The 18079-nt window shown below is 36.8% G+C and overlaps 1 pseudogene; it reads left to right on the forward strand.

Moving 5' to 3' along the window:
• Positions 1-734: 734 nt before the first annotated feature.
• LOC114207445 (alpha-ketoglutarate-dependent dioxygenase FTO pseudogene) overlaps positions 735-18079 on the forward strand; it is a 67583-nt pseudogene continuing 50238 nt past the window's right edge.

An 18079-nucleotide genomic window follows, 5' to 3' on the forward strand; every position in this document is an offset into this window, starting at 1 on the left:
GGCCTGGTTTCTGACTTGTGAAGCTTGGATAGAGAATACAAGAGAAAAAAGTAACTGTGAACATAAAAGGAGGATAATAAGTTCAGTTTTTAATGTTAAATATAAGGTAACTACAGAATAGAGAGCTACACAAAAGTAGAGCAGGTAGTTGATTAAACAGATTTTGTCTGTGATGGGGACACAGCATTGGGGGTCATCAATATATAGGTGATAGCTGAAATTGCAAGAATGGATTAGATTGATCATAGAAAGTGTGTGGGTTTAAAAGGAAGAGATTAAGGTTAAACCCCCAAGGAACATCACATTTAAGGAATGGGTGATATAAAAACTTAAAAGGAAACTCATAGAGAGTCAAAGGTAGATAGAAAGTAAAGTGCTAACAAGGACATAAACATGTTAGATTTGGCTCTATGAAGCTTTTAGATAATCTTGGTGGTGGCAATTTCAGATAAAAGGTAAATGTAGAGAGCCAGATTCCAGTGAGTTAAAGAAAGAATGGAAAGAGAATTTCCAGTAGTATAGTGGACTACGTACATTGAGAAGCTTTCTTACAATGCGTCCACTAGATCCTGAATAGAACAGATATTTAATGTACTGCTGGACTTAGAAAATAAGAGATAAATTTGAGGCACCCTCCCTGCTAACTAGAATGAAGGTAACCTGAAACCGAGCAGATAACAACAGGCAAGCAGGAAAATGGCTTAGATACGAGGGCAAATGTCATTATCACTAAAATGGATCAGAAGACTAACTTTGGGTCAGCATCAAGCAGGAAAGCTGAATTTGAGGCTGTGGACATTAAGCCAAGACCCCTACCCAAAAAGGAGCTAAAGTTGTTCCAGGTTAGTAGTATACTCTGGCACACACAAAGACAAAGGCAAATATTCTCTGAGGGAAAGTGCCTTTAATTTAAACTCCTTGGAGATCCACAGATGAAGACCAATAAAATATGAGCATACAACAGAAGGTCACAAACACACAAGAACAAAACCATTATGCGTGTCAACAGAAAAAAAGCAAACAGCAGATTTAGACTCCCAAAGACTTCCTTTAGTTATTAGAATAGTCAGATATAAATTATAAAATACCTGTGTATGGACTGTTTCATGAAATGCAAGATAAAATCCAAAAATGAGAAAGCAACAAAATTACACATATACATTTTTAAATTATAGAAATATATTTATATATCTACATATTTATATATTATAATATAATCTATATATTATATATTATATAATATAATTTATATATCTAATATATAAATATCTATATAAATTATGTATATATGTGCTGATACCAAATGTCAAGATAGATAGATACATACATACATACATACATAGATTCTTTGAAAAACAACTAAATAGAACTTATAACATTGAAAAAAAAATTGTTGGGGCACCTGGGTGGCTAACTCAGTTAAGCATCTACCTTCAGCTCAGGTCATGATCTCAGGGTCCTGGGATCGAATCCCACATCAGGCTCCCATCTCCTCAGGGAGTCTGCTTCTCCCTCTGCCTGCCCCTCCCCCTGCTTGTGTGGTCTATCTCTCTGTCAAATAAATTTTAAAAATCTTTAAAAAACAATAATTGTTAAAGAAAACAATGTATGTACTGAAAAACAGATAAGATAGAGTTAAAATATTAGCAAACTAGAAGTTCAATCTAATGAAATTATACATAATGCAATAGAGAAAGAAAAGTGAAAAATATGAAGGGGAAGTTTATAATTATTGATTATGAATGAGAAGTTTTAGTATATATCTCAGAAGAGAATAACAAAAATAGAATGGTAATACTTGAATAGATAATGAATAAGAATTTTCCAAACCTCATGAGAGAAATGTATCTACAGATATCTGTATCTAATATCTGTGTCTACAGATATTAGAAGGGAAAAGTACACAAAGCAAGATTAAAAAAAAAAAAAGAAAGAAATGCTGTTCCAGTTCAAGATGGTGAAGGGGATTCAGAACTCATCTCCTCCCATGAACATACCAAATCTACAGATATATAGAGAATGGCTTCCTCTGAAAAACACCTTAGAAACTGGCTGAGTGACCCCTACATATTGGGCAAATGAGAAAAGGCCCACAATGAAGCACTTAGGAGACGGACACAATTTTGCCATAAACCACCCCCCCAGCATGGTGATCCACAGTCAGAAGGCACTCAAAAACCTAGACCTTCTCCCCAAGGAGTAAAGAGTTTGAATCACACATTGAACACCACAACTTTGAAGACCTGTGCCTGAGAGATGAACACCCAAAACATCTAACTTTAAAAACAAGTGGGGGAGGAGCAAGATGGTGGAGAAGTAGGAGACCTAAATTTTGTCTGGTCCCAGGAATTCAGCTAGATAGGGATCAAACCATTCTGAACACCTACAAACTCAACAGGAGATGGAAGAAAAGAATTGCAGCAACTCTCTGAACAGAAAAGTGACCACTTTCTGGAAGGTAGGAGGTGGGGAGAAGTGAATCCGAGGCAATATTTGGGAAGATAGACAGAGGGGGAGGGGGCCTCCGTCAGCCACTACTGGCAAGTGATAGAGCAACAGAGCACAAAATTGGAACTTTTAGAAGTCTGCTCAGCTGAGGGATGTCGCTCCAGTGACTAAGCGGGGGGTGGAACCCTGGCTGGGACAGTGTGGTCTCGGGACCCTCAGGGTCAGGGGGTGCCTGAGTGTGGCAGAGCTCCCAGGAATCAGAGCAGGGAAGCTGGCTGCAGAGATGGAGCTGAGGAGTGGGGTCTCAGGTCAGAGTTGCCATAAACCATGATCCGCAGCACAGTCAGGCCACTGCTATTCCAGCAGGGACCCAACAAACGGCAGATCCAGGGAGACTCCCCTTCCTCCCCCAAGAGGAGTGGTGTGGGAGCGCACTGCAGGAATCTGCTGGGATTGGAGACTCCATACAGGTTTGGGTGCCAGAGATAGAAATGCTGGGTCACAGGCTGGGTGAGCACAGAGTGCGACCAGAGACCAGGGAGACGGGAGTGAATGACTGCTTTTCTCTGGGGGCTCACTGAGGAGTGGGGCACCGAGTTCTCAGGTCCTCTAGGGTGGAGATTGGTAGGCTGCCATTTCACTCTCGTCTTCCAAAGCTATATGGAAAGCTTGCAGGGAACAATATCTACCGAGAGCAAACCCGAGCAGATTACTTAGACTGGCCCTGGCAAGGGTGGGGCAATTCTGCCTCCATCAAAGACATCTGAGAACCACTGCAACAGGCCCCTTCCCCAGAAGATCAGCAAGAACAGCCAGCCAAGACCAAGTTTACCGATCAATGAGAATGGCAGAACTCCAGTGCTAGGGGAATACTGCACATAGAATTCATGGCTTTTTCCCCATGATTCTTTAGTCTTTCAAAGTTAATTTTTTTAACTTTCTTTTTCTTTTTCTTTTTTTTTTTAATTTTTCATTTTCCCTTTTTCAACCATCTTATCAATCCCTTTTTTTAAAAATCTTTTTTATTTTTCATTTTTAAAGTCATATTCTATGCCTTCATAGTAGTTAACCTTATTTTTGGTATATATATATATATGTTGTGCTCTCTTTAAAATTTCAGGATACACTTTCTTCTAACAGACAAAAATATACCCTAAATCTCTAGTGTATGGCTTTGTTCTAGTCTCCTGCCTGATCACATTCTCTCCCCTTTTTTTTAAAATTTCTCTTCCTTCTTTTTTCAACCAACTTCTTATATAATCAATTCCTTTTATAAAATCTTTTATAATTTTCATATTTACAGTCATATTCCATCCCTTCATCGTATTAACCCTTATTTTTGTACATATATAAGTTTTTCGTTCTTTAAAGTTTTGGGAGGCATTTTCTTCTAACAGACCAAAATATGCCCAAAATCTAGTGTGTGGCACTGATCTATGTACCAGCCTGATCATATTTGATCATATTTAGTATTTTTGTTTTGTTTTGTTTTTGTTTGTTTTTATCTTTATCTTTTTCTTTTTTTTTTTTTCCTTTTTCTTTCTTTCCCTTTCTTTTCCCCCGGTTTCAGGTCTCTTCTGATTTGTTTAGTGTATATTTTCTGGGGACGTTGTTATCCCGTTAGCATTTTGTTCTCTCATTCATCTATTCTCCTCTGGACAAAATGACAAGGCAGAAAAAATCACCTCAAAAAAAGAACAAGGGGCAGTACCAACTGCCAGGGACCTAATCAATACGGACATTAGTAAGATGTCGGAACTAGAGTTCAGAATGATTTTAAAGATTCTAGCTGGACTTGAAAAAAGCATGGAAGATATTAGAGAAACCCTTTCTGGAGAAAAAAAGAACTAAAATCTAAGCAAGTCGAAATCAAAAAGGCTATTAATGAGGAGAAATAAAAAATGGAGGCTCTAACTGCTAGGATAAATGAAGCAGAAGAGAGAATTAGTGAAATAGAAGACCAAATGATGGAAAATAAAGAAGCTGAGAAAAAGAGAGATAAACAAGTACTGGATCACAAGGGCAGAATTCGAGAGATAAGTGATACCATAAGACAAAACAATATTAGAATAATTGGCATCCCAGAAGAAGAAAGAGAGAGAGGGGCAGAAGGTATATTGGAGCTAATTATAGCAGAGAACTTCCCTGATTTAGGGAAGGAAACAGGTATCAAATTCCAAGAGGCACAGAGAACCCCTCTCAAAATCAATAAAAATAGGTCAACACCCGGACATCTAATAGTAAAACTTATGAGTCTCAGAGACAAAGAGAAAATCCTGAAAGCAGCTCAGGAGAAGAGATCTGTAACCTGTAATGGTAGAAACATAAGATCGGCAACAGTTTTATCCACAGAGACCTGGCAGGCCAGAAAGGACTGGCATGATAGATTCAGAGCACTAAATGAGAAAAATATGCAGCCAAGAATACTCTATCCAGCTAGGCTATCATTAAAAATAGAAGGAGAGATAAAAAGCTTCCAGGACAAAAACTAAAGGAATTTGCAAACACGAAAACAGCCCTACAAGAAATACTGAAAGGGGTCCTCTAAGCAAAGAGAGAACCTAAAAGTAGCATAGACCAGAAAGGAACACAGACAATATACATTAACAATCACTTTACAGGTAATACAATGGCACTAAATTCATACCTTTCAATACTTACCCTGAATGTAAATGGACTAAATGCCACAATCAAAAGACACAAGCTATCAGATTGGATAAAAAAAAAAAAAAACACAAGACTCATCGATATGCTGTCTGCAAGAGACTCATTTTAGAACCAAAGACACACCCAGATGGAAAGTGAGGGTGTGGAAAACTATTGATCATGCTAATGGACACCAAAAGAAAGCTGGGGTGGCAATCCTTATATCAAACAAATTAGATTTTAAACCAAAGAGTGGAATAAGAGATGAGAAAGGACACTCTGTCATACTTAAAGGGTCTATCCAACAAGAAGATCTAACAGTTGTAAATATCTATGCCCCTAACATAGGAGTAGCCACTTATATAAGCAAATTAATAACAAAAGCAAAGAAACACCTCAACAATACAATAATAGTGGGGTACTTTAACACCCCCTCACTGAAATGGACAGATCATCTAAACAAAAGATCAAGGAAATAAAGACTTTCAATGACACACCGGACCAAATGGACTTCACAGATATATTCAGAACATTCCATCCCAAAGCAACAGAATACACATTCTTCTCTAGTGCTCATGGAACATTGTCCAGAATAGATCACATCCTAGGTCACAAGTCAGGTCTCAACCGGTACCAAAAGATTAGGATCATTCCCTGCATATTTTCAGACAACAATGCTTTGAAGCTGGAACTCAATCACAAGAGGAAAGTCAGAAATAACTCAAATACATGGAGGCTAAAGAGCATCTTACTAAAGAATGAATGGATCAACCAGGAAATTAAAGAAGAATTAAAAAAATTCATGGAAACCAATGAAAATGAAAACACACTGTTCAAAATCTTTGGGAGGCAGCAAAGGTGGTCCTAAGAGGAATGTATATAGCAATACAAGCCTTTCTCAAGAAGCAAGAAAGGTCTCAAATACACAACCTAACCCTATACCTAAAGGGGCTGGAGAAAGAACAGGAAATAAAGCCTAAACCCAGCAGGAGAAGAGAAATGATAAAGATCAGAGCAGAAGTCAATGAAATAGAAACCAAAAGAACAGTAGAACAAATCAATGGAACTAGGAGCTGGTTCTTTGAAAGAATTAACAAGATTGATAAACCCCTGGGCCAGACTTATCAAAAAGAAAAGAGAAATGACCCAAAGAACTAAAATCATGAATGAAAGAGGAGAGATCACAACCAACACCAAAGAAATACAAACAACTATAAGAACATATTATAAGCAACTATATGCCAGCAAATTAGTTAACCTGGAAGAAATGGATGCATTCCTAGAGATGTATCAACTACCAAAACTGAACCAGGAAGAAATAGAAAACCTGAACAGACCTATAACCACTAAGGAAATTGAAGCAGTATCAAAAATCTCCAAACAAACAAAAGCCCAGGGCCAGATGGCTTCCCAGGGGAATTCGAACAAACATTTAAATAATTAATACCTATTCTTCTGAAACTGTTCCAAAAAATAGAATGAAAGAAAACTTCCAAACTCGTTTTATGAGGCCACCATTACCTTGATCCCTAAATGAGACAAAAACCCCATCAAAAAGGAGAATTACAGACCCATAACCTTGATGAATATGGATGCAAAAATTCTCACCAAAATACTAGCCAATAGGATCCAACAGTACATTAAAAGGATTATTCACCACGACCAAGTGGGATTTATCCCTGGGCTGCAAGGTTGGTTCAACATTCGCAAATCAATCCACATGATACAATACATTAATAAAAGAAAGAACAAGAAACATATGATCCTCTCAATCTATGCAGAAATAGCATTTGAGAAAGTACAGCATTCTTTCTTGATCAAAACTCCTCAGAGTATAGGGATAGAGGGTACCTACCTCAATATCATAAAAGCCATCTATGAAAAACTTACAGTGAATATTATTCTCAATGGGGAAAAACCTTAGAGTTTTTCCCCTAAGGTCAGGAACATGGCAGGGATGTCCACTCTCACCACTGCTATTCAACATAGTATTAGAAGTCTTAGCCACAGCAATAAGACAACACAAAGAAGTAAAAGGCATCCAAATCAGCAAAGAAGAAGTCAAACTCTCACTCTTTGCAGATGATAGGATACTTTATGTGGAAAACCCAAAAGACTCCACCCCAAAACTGCTAGAACTCATACAGGAATTTAGTAAAGTGGCAGTACATAAAATCAATGCACAGAAATCAGTGGCATTCCTATACACCAACAGCAAGACAGAAGAAAGAGAAATTAAGGAGTTGATCCCATTTACAGTTGCACCCAAAACCATAAGATAGCTAGGAATGAATCTAACCAAAGAGGCAAAGAATCTGTACTCAGAAAACTATAAAATACTCATGAAAGAAATTGAGAAGACACAAAGAAATGGAAAAACATTCCCTGCTCATGGATTGGAAGAACAAATATTGTGAAGATGTCAATGCTGCCTAGAGCAATCTACACATTCAAAGCAATCCCTGTCAAAATACCATCCACTTTTTTCAAAGAAATGGAACAAAGAATCCTAAAATTTGTATGGAACCAGAAGAGTCCCTGAATAGCCAGAGGAATGTTGAAAAAGAAAAGCAGAGCTGGCGGCGTCACAATTCTGGACTTCAATCTCTATTACAAAGCTGTCATCATCAAGACAGTATGGTACTGGCACAAAAACAGACACAAAGATCAATGGACGAGAATAGAGTGCCCAGAAATGGACCCTGAACTCTATAGTCAACTAATCTTTGACAAAGCAGGAAAGAATGTCCAATGGAAAAAAGACAGTCTTCAACAAATGGTGTTGGGAAAATTGGACAGCCACATGCAGAAGAATGAAACTGGACCATTTCCTTACACCACACACAAAAATAGACTCCAAATGGTTGAAAGACCTAAATGTGAAACAGGAGTCTATCAAAATCCTAAAGGAGAACACAGGCAGCAACGTCTTCGAACTCAACCGCAGCAACTTCTTCCTAGAAACATCACCAAAGGCAAGGGAAGCAAGGGCAAAAATGAACTATTGGGACTTCATCAAGATAAAAAGCTTTTGCACAGTAAAGAAAACAGTCAACAAAACCAAAAGACAACCGACAGAATGGGAGAAAATATTTGCAAAAGACATATCAGATAAAGGGCTAGTATCCAAAATCTATAAAGAACTTATTAAACTCAACACCCAAAGAACAAATGATCCAATCAAGAAATGGGCAGAAGACATGAACAGACATTTCTGCAAAGACATCCAAATGGCCAACAGACACATGAAAAAGTGCTCAACATCACTCGGCATCAGGGAAATTCAAATCAAAACCTCAATGAGATACCACCTCACACCAGTCAGAATGGCTACAATTAACAAGTCAGGAAATGACAGATGTTGGCGGGGATGCGGAGAAAGGTGAATCCTCCTACGCTGTTGGTGGGAATGCAAGCTGGTGTAGCCACTCTGGAAAACAGTATGGAGGTTCCTCAAAAAGTTGAAAATAGAGCTACCAAAGGATCCAGCTATTGCACTACTGGTTATTTCCCCAAAAAATTCAAATGTAGGGATCCGAAGGGGTATGTGCACCCTGATGTTTATAGCAGAAATGTCCACAATAGCTAAACTATGGAAAGAGCCAAGATGTCCTTTGACAGATGAATGGATAAAGAAGATGTGGTTTATATATACAATGGAATATTATGCAGCCATCAAAAGGAATGAAATCTTGCCATTTGCAACGACTTGGATGGAACTGGAGGGTATTATGCTGAGGAAATAAGTCAATCAGATAAAAACATGTATCATATGACCTCACTGATATGAGGAATTCTTAATCTCAGGAAACAAATTGAGGGTTGCTGGTGTGGTGGGGGTTGGGAGGGATGGGGTGGCTGGGTGAGAGACACTGGGGAGGGTATGTGCTATGGTGAGCACTGTGAATTGTGTAAGACTGTTGAATCACAGACCTGTACCTCTGAAACAAATAATACATTATATGTTAAAAAAAAAAGAAGAAGAAAATAGCAGGAAGGGAAGAATGGAGTGGGAGAAATCGGAGGCGGGGACGAACCATGAGAGACTATGGACTCTGAGAAACAAACTGAGGGTTCTAGAGGGAGGGGGTTGGGGAGATGGGTTAGCCTGGTGATGGGTATTAAAGAGGGCATGTACTGCATGGAGAACTGGGTGTTATATGCAAGCAATGAATCATGGAACACTACATCAAAAACTAATGATGTAATATATGGTGATTAACATAATGAAATTTAAAAAAGTGGGGCTCATATGCATGATATCCACAAGACTATAGTGATCTGAGAAAGGGCTATTAAAGGCTTTGTACTCTCATACTCACCCACCCCAGGACCCAGTGCTGCAGTGGCTGATCAAGGGACTCCTGGACTTTGTGTGGGAGAGGGTCATTTGTTTACTTTTGAGCATGACTCTAAAGAATAGATATTTGACACCATTTTAAGGACCTGCTAGTATTCTCTCCAAGATGGTGACTGTTGGGCACCATTTTTGCACTCTCACTTTTTTTGCTCCAGCTGGAAAGCATTAGCTTTCTTTAAAAAAAAAAAAAATGCTTTTATTTCTTTTTCTTTCCCAGTGGGCACCATCTCTATATTTTTCCCCCTCCTTGCTCCATCCAGTGGAAGCCATCTTTGTGCTCCTTCTCTGTCATGCTCCAGACAGCCAGTAACTCCCAGAGAGGAGGGTTGTTTTTTTTAATAATTGAAGTATATACATTGCTATATTAGTCTCTAGTGCACAATATAATGATTCAACAATTCTATACATTATACAGTGCTCATCCCAAGTGGAGTCTTAATCCCCTTTTATCAATTTCACCCATCCTCCTAACTATCTTCCCTCTGGCAACCACCAGTTTGTTCTCTATATAAGAGTCTGTTTTTTGTTTGTTTGTTTGTTTGTCCCTTTTTAGCCTTGTTTATTCATTTGTTTGGTTCTTAAGTTCAACATATGAGTACAATAATATAATATTTGTCTTTGTCTATCTCATTTACTTCACTTACATACAATCTATGTCCATCCATGTACTGGCAAATAGCAAGATCTCATTCTTTTTTATAGCTGGGTAATATTCCTTAGTATATATACACCACTTTTTTAATCCATTCATCTATGGATGGATACTTCAGTTTCTTCCATATCTTGGCTATTGTAAATAATGATGCAATAAATATAGGGATACATATATCTTTTCATTTTTCTTTCTCTTTTTAAGATTTAGATTCCATTAACCAACATATAGTACATCCTAAGTTTCAGATACAGTGTTCAATAATTCATCACTTGCATATAACACCCAGTGCTCATCACATCACCTGCCCTCCTTAATGCCCTTCACCCAGTTACCCCATCACCCACCTACCTCCCCTCCAGCAACCTTCAGTTTGTTTCCTATATATATCTTTTCAAATTAGTGTTTTCACTTTCTTTGGGTAAATACCCAGTAGTGGAATTACTGGATCATATGGTAGTTATATTTTTAATATTTTGAGGAAACTCTATGCTCATATCCTCAGTGGCTCCATCAGTTTGCATTCCCACCAACAGTGTGCCAGGGTTTCTGTTTCTCCACATCCTTGCCAACACTTGTTATTTCTTGTCTTTGTGATTCTAGACATCGGGTATGAGGTGATATCTCATTGTGGTTTTGATTTATATTTCCCTGATGATTAGTCATGTAGAGCATTTTCGTATGTCTGTTGACCATTTATATGTCTTCTTTGGAAAATATCTATTCAGGTCTCTGCCCGTTTTTTATTTTTTTATTTTTTATTTTTTTTACACTTTTTAATTTTATTATGTTATGTTAGTTCCCATATAATACATCATTAGTTTTTGATGTGGTGATCCACGATCCATTGTTTTCATATAACACCCAGTGCTCCATGAAGTACGTGCCTCCTTAATACCCACCACCAGGCTAACCCATCTCCCCCTTCCCCTCTAAAACCGTTTGTTTCTCATCTCTCCCTCCAATTTCTCCCTCTTCATTTTCCCTTCCTTCTCCTTATGTTCCACAAATAATTGAAACCACATGATAATTGACTTTCTCTGCTTGACTTATTTCATTTAGCATAATCTCCTCCAGTCCCATCCATGTTGATGTAAAAGTTGGGTATTCATCCTTTCTGATGGCTGAGTCATATTTCATTGTATAGTTGGACCACATCTTCTTTATCCATTCGTCTGTTGAAGGGCATCTCAGCTCTTTTCACAGTTTGGCTATTGCAGACATTGCTGCTATGAACATTGGGGTGCATATGGCCCTTCTTTTCACTACATCTGTGTCTTTGGGGTAAATACTCAGGAATGCAATTGCTGGGTCTTAGGGTAACTCTATTTTTAATTTTTTGGGGCACCTCCACACTGTTTTCCAAAGTGGCTGTACCAGCTTGCATTCCCACCAACAGTATAAGAGGGTTCGCCTTTCTCCACAACCTCTCCAACATTTGTTTTTTCTTGCCCTGTCAATTTTTGCCGTTCTAACTGGTGTAAGGTGGTATCTCAATGTGGTTTTGATTTGAATTTACCTGACGGCTAATGATGATGAACATTTTTTCATGCGTCTGTTAGCCATTTGTATGTCTTCTTCAGAGAAGTGTCTTTTCATATTTTCTGCCCATTTTTGGACTTGATTATTTGTTTTTTGGGTGTTGAGTTTGGAAAGTTCTTTATAGATCTTGGATACCAGCCCTTTATCTGTAGTGTCATTTGCAAAGATCTTCTCCCATTCTGTGGGTTGCCTCTTTGTTTTGTTAACTGTTTCCTTTGCTGTGCAGAAGCTTTTTATCTTGATGAAGTCTCAGAAGTTCATTTTTGCTTTTGTTTCACTAGCTTTTGGAGATGTATCTTGAAAGAAGTTGCTGTGGCCGATGTCAAAGAGGTTACTGCCTATGTTCTCCTCTAAGATTTTGATGGATTCCTGTCTCCCATTGAGGTCTTTCATCCATTTTGAGTTTATCTTTGTGTATGGTGTTATAGAATGGTCAGGTTTCATTCTTCTGCATGTGGCTGTCTAATTTTCCCAGCACCATTTATTGAAGAGACTGTCTTTTTCCATTGCATGTTTTTTCCTGCTTTGTCGAAGTTTCTGCCCATTTTTTAAATCAGATAATTTTTTTTGTTAAGTTGCATACATTCTATATACATTTTGGATATTAACTCCTTTTTGGATATATCATTTGCAAATATCTTCTCTCATTTACTAGGTTGCCTTTCCATTTTGTTGCTGATTTCTTTCACTGTGCAAAAGATTTTTATTTAAGTGCAGTCCCAATAGTTTACTTTTGCTCTGCTTTTCCTTGCCTGAGGAAACATATCTAGAAAGTTATTTCTAAAGCTAATGTCAAAGAAATTACTGCCTATGTTTTTTTTTTTTTCTGGGAGTTTTATGGTTTCAGGTCTCACATTAAGTCTTTAATCCATTTTGAGCTTATTTTTGTGTATGGTATAAGAAAGTGGTCTGTTTTCATTCATTTGCTTGTAGCTGTCCAGTTTTCCTAGCACCATTGGTTGAAGAGACTGTCTTTTTTCCACTGTATATTCTTGCCTCCTTTGTCATAGATTAATTGACCACATAAGTGTGAGTTTATTTCTGGGCTCTCTATGTTGTTCTATTTATCTATGTATCTACTTTTGTGCCAGTACCATTCTATTTTGATGACTACAGCTTTGTAGTATATCTTGAAATCTGGGATTGTGATACCTCCATATTTGTTGTTCTTTCTCAAGATTGCTTTGGCTATTTAGGGTCTTTTGTGATTCCATGCAAATTTTAGGATTATTTATTCTAATTTTGTGAAAACATGCTGTTGGTATTTTCATAGGTATTGCATTAAATGTGTAGATTGCTTTAAGTAGTATGGACATTTTAAAAGTATTTGTTCTCTCAATTTATGAGCATAGGATATCTTTCCATTTATTTGTGTCATCTTCAATTTCTTTTATCAATGTTTTATTGTTTTCAGAGTACAGATTTTCCACCACCTTTGTTAAATTTATTCCTAGGTATTTTATTATTTTTGGTGCAATTCTAACTGAGGTTGCTTTCTTAGTTTTTCTTTTTGCTACTTCTTTCTTAGTGTATAGTAATGCAATCAATTTCTGCATATTAATTTTGTATCCTGTGATTTTACTGAATTCATTTATCAGTTCTAGTAGTTTCTCAGTGGAATATTTGGATTTTTTTTTATATATGTAGTATGCCTTCTGCAAATAGTGACAGTTTTACTTCTTCCTTATCAATATGAATGCTTTTTATTTCCTTTTCCTTTCTGATTGCTACAGCTAGGACTTCCAGTACTATGTTGAATAAAAGTGGTGAGAGTGGACATCCTTGTCTTGTTCCTGATTTAGAGAATAAGCTCTGTCTTTCAGTGTCAGGTATATTAGCTCTGCTTATTTTTTATATGGCCTTTATTATGTTGAGGTATGTTCCCTCTAGCTTAATTTGTTGAGACTTTATCATTAATGCAGGTTTTACTTTGCTGAGAATTTATTGAGAAAGTCATATTGTTTTTATCCTTTCTCTTGTTTATGTGATATATCATGTTGATTGATTTGTGATTATTGAACTACCCTTGCATTCTTGGAATAAACTCAACTTCCGTGTAGTGAATGACTTTTTTTCTAATATTGAATTAGTTTTCCTAGTATTTTGTTGAGGATTTCTGATCTATGTTCATCAGAAATATTTGCTCATAGTTCTCTCTTTTAGAAGTGTTTTTGTCTGGTTTTGGTATTAGGGTAATGCTGGCCTCATAGGATGAATTTGGAAGCTTTTCTTCCTCTTCTATTTTTTGGAATTATTTGAGGAGGTTTGGTATATACTCTTCTTCAGGTGTATGTAAAATTCAACTGTGAAACCATCTGATCCTGGACTTTTGCTTGTTGGGAGTTTTTTGACTACTGATTCATTTCATTGTTAGTAATTGGTCTATTCAAATTTTCTATTTCTTCCTGCTTCAGCTTTGGAAGGCTATGTTTCTAGGGATTTATCCATTTCTTCCAAGTTGTCCAATTTGTTGGCATATACTTTTTCATAATATTATCTTCTAAACTCATGTATTTCTGTGGCATCAGTTGTTATTCTCCTCCTTCACTTCTGATTTTATTTTAGTCTTCTTTCTTTTTTTCTCTTTCTTTCTTTCTTTCTTTCTTTCTTTCTTTCTTTCTTTCTTTCCTTTCTCTCTTTCTTTTTTTATTTTTTTTTGGTCTGGCTAAAGGTTTATCAATTTTATCAATCTTTTGAAATAAAATAGCTCCTGATTTTATTCATCTTATATATATATATACATATATATATGTAAATGTATATATATAATGGGATACCTATATTAGATTGGAATATATATACGTATATATTTCATTTTTTTCTGCTCTAATCTTTACTATTTCCTTCCTTCTGCTGACTTTGGGCTTTGTTCTTCTTTTTCTAGTTCCTTTACATGTAATTTTAGATTGAGATTTTTCTTGTTTTTTGAGGCAAGCCTGTATTGCTACAAACTTTCCTTTTAGAACAGCTTTTGCTGCCTCCCAAAGATTTTGGACTATTATTTTTTTTATTTTAATTTGTCCAAATGTATTTTTAAATTTCTTCTTTGTTTTCTTGGTCGGACCGTTCATTGTTTAGTAGTAGCATGCTGCTTAGCCTCCATGTATTTGTGTTCTTTCCTGATTTTTTTCTTGTGACTAACTTCTAGTTTTATACTGTTGTTGTTGGAAAAGAGGCACAATATGATTGAGGTCCCAATTTAATTAGTTTTCTTTTACAGGGCATGTTGGCTTGATTTGGTAGATTGTTATGTCCAGAACCCCGTTGTGCTCCTATGTTTGCCCAAAGCCCAATTGAACTGGCATTTTGTCCAGAACCTGCCTGAGCTGGTGGGTTGTTCTTCCTGGAGCCCAGTTAAGCTGGAAGTTTTGCTTGGAGCCCAACTGAGCTGGCAGAAAAATCTGCTCAAACCTTTCAGACCACAGTCCCCAGGTAAAGTTTCACAGGAATTAGTAGTGGGACACAAATGGTCTTATGGCCAGCATGCAGTACTGCTGATATATTAAATTAAAAGTTTGTCTTGTTTTGTATAAATAAAGGCTATTGGTGGTGGGGATCTCAGATAAGTGTGGGTCAATTATTTAAAGACTGTTGAAGGACTCAACACCTCAGGAAGACTCTGATAATAGGATAAGTTGGTCACAGAACAGGTTTTGATCTTAGGTCACCCACCAACCTCAAGAAGATTTCTGTTTAATGAGGTACACTGTAAAACATGCACAATTCCTAACATTTCCAAACATCCCTTTTAGGTATTAGTTTGGTTCCCAGAAACCCAGAGTTTTAGCTAATGAGATCCTTAAATTCTAAAGAGTCAAGCAGACTATCTTTTGGCACACATGCTTATTTTATGTCTAACAACAATAGTCCATGAAGTCACAGATATCTGGATAATTTTTTTAAATAACCTAAAATTGTGGTCGGTATGGGAATGCTCCAATTAGACAATATTTTTCGCTTAAGAAATTCACTTGAAAGTAAGAGTTCCCAAATTAACTAAACAGAATTGAATGCCTATATTAACTGGAATGCAGAAGTTTCCAAAAAGCTTCAAGTTTCCAAAATATTCTCATTGAGAGATTTGTTGCAAGGCTAATTAAAAATACAAGAGGTGCCTGAGAAAGAAGACTATAAGACTGATGCGAATCCCACTGCTCCCCTTAACTTTCTTTATCTGAGTACTCACAGTCTACTGATTTTATGTCTAAATTGAATTTCCATAGTGAAAAGACAGTTAAATAAAACTGACTGAGATTATAGGTGATCTTCCTCAGGTATTTTTACTCCTAGGTTAAAGATTATGGTCCACAGTAAAAGAAAATTCTCAAATCGAGGGGGAATCCTCAAAATTTTTTAAAAACATAGATTATCTCAGGGTACTAAATGAGAGAAAAATATGCAGCCAAGAGTACTATATCCAGCTAAGCTGTCACTGAAAATAGAAAGAGAGATAAAAAACTTCCAGGACCAACAGAAACTAAAAGAATTTGCAATCACCAAACCAGCCCTACAAGAAATATTGAAAAGGGTCCTCTAAGCAAAGAGAGAGACTAAAAGTAACATAAACCAGAAAGGAACGGAGACAATATACAGTAACAGTCACCTTACAAGCAATACAATGGAACTAAATTCATATTTTCAACAGTTACTGTGAATGTAAATGCCCCAATCAAAGACACAGGATATCAGACTGGATAAAAAAGCAAGACCCACCGATATGCTATCTGCAAGAGATTCATTTTAGACCCAAAGACACCTCCAGATTTAAAGTGAAGGGGTGGGAAATGATTTACCATGATAATGGACATCAAAAGAAAGCTGGAGTGGCAATCCTTATATCAGACAAATTAAATTTTAAACCAAAGATTATATAAGAGTTGAAGAAGGACAGTATATCATACTTACAGAGTCTAACAAACAATTGTAAATATTTTTGCCCCCAATATAGGAACAGCCAATTATATAAGCCAAGTAATAACAAAATCAAAGAAACACATAAACTATAATACAGTAATAGTAGGGGACTTTAACACGCCCCTCAACACAATGGACAGATCATCTAAGCAAAAGATCAAAAAGGAAATAAGGGCTTTAAATGACACACTGGACCAAATGGACTTCACAAATATATTCAGAACATTCCATCCCAAAGCAACAGAATACACATTCTTCTCTAGCTCCCATGAAACATTATCCAGAATAGATCACATCCTAGGTCACAAATCAGATCTCAACTGGTACCAAAAGTTTGGGATCATTCCCTGCATCTTTTCAGACCACAATGCTTTAAACTGGAACTCAATCACAAAAGAAAAATTTGGAAAGAACTCAAATACATGGAGGCTAAAAAGCATCCTACTAAAGAATGAATGAGTCAACCAGGAAATTAAAGAAGAATTTAAAAATTTTCATGGAAACAAATGAAAATGAAAACACAACTCTTCAACATCTGTGGGATGCAGCAAAGGTGGTCCTAAAAGGAATGTATATAACAATGCAAGCCTTTCTCAAGAAACAAGAAAGGTCTCAAATACACAATCTAACCCTACACTTAAGGAGCTGGAGGAAGAACATCAAGTAAAGCCTAAACCCAGCAGGAGAAGAGAAATGATGAAGATCAGAGCAGAAATCAATGAAATAGAAACCAAAAGAACAGTAGAACAGATCAATGAAACTAGGAGCTGGTTCTTTGAAAGAACTAATAAGATTGATAAACCCCTGGCCAGACTTATCAAAAAGAAAAAAGAAAGGACCCAAATAAATAAAATCATGAATCAGGGAGGAGAGATCACAACACCAAAGAAATACAAACAATTTTCAGAACATATTATGAGCAACTATATGCCAACAAATTAGGCAATCAGAAAGAAATGGATGCATTCCTAGAAACGTATAACCTACCAAAACTGAACCAGGAAGAAATAGAAAACGCAAACAGACCCATAACCAGCAAGGAAATTGAAGAAATAATAAAAATTCTCCCCCAAAACAAGAGTCCAGGCCGGATGACTTCCCAGGGGAATTCTACCAAACATTTAAAGAAGAACTAATACCTATCCCTCTGAAGCTGTTTCAAAAAATCAAAATGGAAGGAAAACTTTCAACCTTTCTATGAGGTCAGCATTACCTTGATCCCAAAACCAAAGGCCCCGCCAAAATGCAGTATTTATAGACCAACATCCCTGATGAATATGGATGCCAAAATTCTCACCAAGATACTAGCCAATAGGATCCAACAGTACATTAAAAGGACTATTCACCACAACCATGTGGGATTTATTCCTGGGCTGCAAGGGTGGCTCAACATCCACAAATCAATCAATGTGATACATCAAATTAATAAAAGAAAGGACATAAACCATATGATCTTCTCAATAGTTGCAGAAAAATCAATTGACAAATTACAGCATGCTTTCTTGAGTAAAACCATT

Source organism: Eumetopias jubatus, unplaced genomic scaffold, assembly GCF_037043125.1.
Source record: "Eumetopias jubatus isolate StellerSeaLion01/CBP00866 unplaced genomic scaffold, mEumJub1_p1.0 scaffold_11, whole genome shotgun sequence".
Taxonomy (NCBI): Eukaryota; Metazoa; Chordata; class Mammalia; order Carnivora; family Otariidae; genus Eumetopias; species Eumetopias jubatus.